A 5,066-nucleotide genomic window follows, 5' to 3' on the forward strand; every position below is an offset into this window, starting at 1 on the left:
ATGTAGCTTCTATTGCTGGACAAAGATCTACTACTGTTGTAGCAGATGCCTAGATGGTATTGTTTAATGACCCAAGTGGTTTCAACAGTAGACTTACAAGACAGAGGTTGGCAATAGTCTTTTCTGAATGTAGTAGCAAAAGTAATCCACCAGCCTCACTACTTAGATCCATCCCATCTTGGTAAAAAAAAAAAGGAGTTCTTGTGGCACCTTGAGACTAACAAATTTATTTGAGCATAAGCTTTCGAATGCATCCGATGAAGTGAGCTGTAGCTCATGAAAGCTTATGCTCAAATAAATTTGTTCATCTCTAAGGTGCCACAAGTACTCCTTTTCTTTTTGCGGATACAGACTAACATGGCTGCTTCTCTGAAACCCATCTTGGTAGATACTTTCCAAAGCCAGTAATAATGGCTGGAATAATTTTAAGAAAACAGCCAAGGATCGCTCATGAGAAAGTCAAAGGGTTTTCCCAGGTTGAACTACTTTGAACTTCAGTCCCAGTGTATCTTCTATATTTTCCAAGATATTCAGTCTTTTTTGACTCTTGCTGAAAAAAGAATATAATAAAGACATTACATTTATAGCTTTTTAAATGTCTTTTGAAGAGTCTGCAGCTCGTACTAGCGCTAGTTGGAGTAGACAGCCTCTGCAGTGTGTATAGGAGAGATTAAGGTTACACTTTTCTCTGAGCAAAGCTTGTGCTCCGCCATGTCTTCCGGAGAAGTTTGCAGCCCCATCAAATGCACAAGCAGCCATCTGTTTGGGGTCCAATTGACAAGCATTTAACTCTTCTAAGATGTGGGTTGTCACAGATGTAGCTAATCTGTCTCTATAATTTGAACATCTAGAAATGCATGTACTGGCCTACCACTGACATCAAGATAACGTACACAATAACTTAATACTTTATGACCATTTGCACTGGTGCATTCATCAGCCATGTATGCAAATTTTCTGAATGCGGTGAGAGTTCTTCACTTTTTCAACTGTTGAGTCTTTCACTGTTGCACCACATGCGTCTAGCCAGTCAGTTGAGTTTCTTGCAGTGACAGTGAGCATTTGCTGGTTCGGAACCAGTGTTCAACTTCAGGATGAACAAGTGACAATGCACTTAACATTGGCCTTCAGTTTGTGATGTGTGGTATTTCTTGCCTAAATAGAAAGGATAATGCCACAGCCATGTTTGTTCGCATGAACTGTGTTGTGTAACAGCTTCATTAACACTCACCGGTGTAGTCCTTGGTCAGTGGAGACCCAGAGTTCAGAGATGTTTTCACATAAGTTCACCTCCCAGGTAGGGAGCAAGAAGACACCCTGTTCGTTCCTCCAGCTGCTCACTGTTCATTCTGGCCACTGTTGTTCGTTGTGCCACCGTTCACTCCATCGCTCTGTTGCCAATGGCCCTGAGCCATCACCTTCTGCTGCCACCTGCCACTGTGACCTCTGCGAGTTGGTCTCTTGAGGTTCCACCCAGCTCTCAGTGATTTCAGCTGAGTGGGGGAACCTGGCTGCTAGTGCAGGCTGGGCCGTCTCTTCCACAGAAACACTATCCCACAGCAGGTCTAAGCACTTAGACCTGATTTCAGCTGTAGTGGTCACTTAACAGAACAAAAGACTATTCACGGAGCCTAACCAGTTTTGTCTTTAAACAGTGGAGAGGGGCAGGTCAAATAGTATCTGTGACTCAGGCAGACCATCAAGCAAAACACCTGTCCCCACCCTCTCTCTTGATGCCCTCAATTAGCACACTAAGTACAATTCTACTGCCCTTTACTCATACAATAAGAATAACAACATTTCATTACCCCCCACATTCAAGTGATCTGTAAGCCAACCCCAGCCAAAATCTATCACTTGGGCAACACAGCTCTATTTGCTGGATACCTAGGTAGATTAGGTGTGAATGTAAATACAATCTGGTCCTGAAGGCTTTCCCCCCAGCCCATCACTGGCTGTCAGGGAGAGCTCATTTAGACTTTGCTTACAAATCATAATTTGAAATTATTAGGTTGGCCAGCATTACCAAAATGAATGCATTGACATGGTCATAAAAACAACAGCTGTATAAAGAAGCTAGTCTATGTTCATACTTTTAAAATCTATTATACTTTTTCAGATACACGTATTTTATGATACACTTTATATGCTTTTAAAGTGTGTATTAATGTTTCAATTTCAATTCAAATTTCCAAACAAGCACTAAATTGGCAACACTGCATGTAACTAGTTCACAAAACTGGGGGGGGGGGGGAGTTGGGGGAAATTCAGGGGGGATAAACACACCCATAGGAGGGGTGTAGGAAAATCCCTGCCCACCACAGTTCTCTCCTCTCTCTAGCTTTCTGCATAACAAGCTCACTAACAATAAATTTCAGGAAATTGACAATACTAGCTCTTGGTTTATCCCCGGGGCACACCTACAGGCATAATCTACAATTCTACAAAGGCATAATCCTCTGGAAAGTCCAGAATCCCTGTGAGAAACCAGGGTGTGAATTCCAGGGGTTTGCCCCTCTCAGCTCCCACCAGAAACCCCAAATTCTCAGATTATTATGACAATCTTTTTTCAAAGTTCGCACTCTTGCAGAATTAGGCCTAACAGTCTACCTGCTTGTTCCCTGAGGTCATTCTCTATTGGTCTTCTGACATGTACTACTTTTAAACTGAAATTCTAGAGAAGCCGTGTTTGCAGTGGTTTTGTTCTTTGAATTAGAAGCTGGCAAGCCTCTGAAAGTAATGAGTCTTGTTCCCTCACTGTCATTCCTGATGCTCTATGAGGAAATTCCTAAATAGCACTGAACTCCCTCAACTTCCACTGATGTTAATGGGCCAAACTTTGAGGTGCTGAGTATTTTCAACTCCCATTGACTTTACTGAGAGTTGATGATGCTAAAGACCTTGTGTAGATTTGAAAGATCAAATATGCAACATCTAGGCTGAATTAAATGGGAAAACCAGAAGTGTATACCCTGAGTGACCACTGTCTTTTTTAACTTAAAAAACATTTGAAGATCCTCATCAAGTTGACATATTAGCCTGTGAGCCTAGTTGGGGCCACAGCTGAACACGAGCACTCTGAAAAAAGAGCCTTGCCTCATCCTTGGGACAATTCACTCGTGTTAATTTCTTTCTCTGTTTGCTGACAACCCCCAAAGGAGCAGACTGTTCAGCCTCTTATGACTGCACCGGCCTGGTGGAACACCTGGACATCGCAGAGCAGATGTCTAGGTGAGTGCAAGGGCCTAGCCCGGGAACACCCTTGGAAAAGAATCCAGTGACTGAGGCATCTGCAGAAAGTTTCAACTTTTGCAAGGTCAGGCATTAGTCCATTTCAGGGTGGATAAAAATCAATGATTTAAAAAAAAATCAGATGTTTTAAATTTAAATTGGATTTTTTTTTATAAAATGCTTTTTGAGGAAAAAAAACTATCTAAAGATAGCTTTAATTAAGATACATTGCAACTCAAAGATATCTGATCATGGAATAGGGGTTATAAATTCTAGTTCTATAGTATGAGACAATATATTCATGTAATGTTTAAGAAAAGTTTTGTAAATGAGTTCCAATAGTTTACGGATCAGAGACCCAATCTTATGGGGTTCCAGGGGCTTCTGTATAGATTATTTAGGTTAATCTGTCTATCTACCCAATGGGACTCAGTGCTTAGTCTAGAAGATATCATCAGAGATGTTTAGTTTTGCAGTTCTCAAACTGTGGATTTGTGTCTCCAGAGATGACAAGCCTGTTAACAGCATACATGTTTTTAAATAAATAAATAAATAAATAATATGTAGAGGTGAGAAATAACAGACCTCAGCCCTATAGTCCCTCTGCAAATTTGTGTACACAGAGTCAATCTCTTACCTCTCTCTAAAAGTGCAAAGTTTCAATAAGTTCAATTAATAGAAGATTGTTGGGGGTGGAATACATCTGGACAGGGAGAAGAAGTCTGGAGATAAATGTGAGAAGGGAGGGACAGGCAGTAGAAACAAAAGTGAAACTGTTTGAGCAGCATATTCCAAAAGTCTTGAGGTCTTTCTGAGTATAGCCTTCATTGATTTGAGATCTACCATACCATTCTCTCACTGGAAGGGAAAACCTATAATGGCAACAGGCCATAAAAGAGACCTAGTTTGGAAATATTTTAATGAAGTTCCTCTACCTCTGGGTAAAACAGGGATGTGTGCAAAATGCAAACAGTGCAACAAAGAAATGCAAGGCCTGATTGACCGAATGAAACAACATCATGAGATGCTTCTCAGGAGGAAGCTACATTGAAGATGATGAAAGGAACATGTCTGAACATGCAGGATCTTCAGGTTAGTAAACTTTTTTATTTCATACTTCTTTCTTAAGGATTGCCTGTCTTCCTTCTGGACTATTCTTGAATTCTCATGTTTGAGCAAAAAATATAGTTGTTACTCTATAGTACTATCATTTTAGATGCAGTTGTGATAAAAAATAAATAGCTAAATTAGCAGATCTTCCTTTTACAATTTCACCTTTGAAGTAGTACTGAGTGTCAGTGAATGCAATGAGTAATACTAAATGATACTAAATACTAAACTATTGTGGTAATAATTAAATAACTGCATTGACTTATTTTGTTTAGGAGAAATCATCCTCAACATCCAGGATTCGGAAGACTATCCACCCTCAAGATCACCATCATTTTCTATAGTTTCAGAGTTATCTGCCAATGATAGTGTTTCAGTCACATCATGTATAGCCACAGGATATCACCTGTAGCAAAAAGAAAAAAAAATCTCCATCATCCAGAAACAACCATAATTAAGTTTGTGATAAGAACCAGCAGATAACAAAAAACGGTACCTGATGAAAAAATTGCCCAGTTTGTTTATGCAACAAACTCTCCTTTCCATATGATTGAGAAACCAGACTTCATTAACATGGTTCAGTCATTAATACCAGGATACAGCCCACCCAACAGAGCAGATGTCACAGGCAAATTGCTGGATAAAGTGTATGAAAGAGACATTGAGCAGTGTGCAAAAGGTCTAGAGGGTAAAATTGTTAACCTGAGTCTTGATGGATGGAGCAA

This window comes from Lepidochelys kempii, chromosome 1 (assembly GCF_965140265.1).
Source record: "Lepidochelys kempii isolate rLepKem1 chromosome 1, rLepKem1.hap2, whole genome shotgun sequence".
In the NCBI taxonomy this organism is placed as follows: Eukaryota; Metazoa; Chordata; order Testudines; family Cheloniidae; genus Lepidochelys; species Lepidochelys kempii.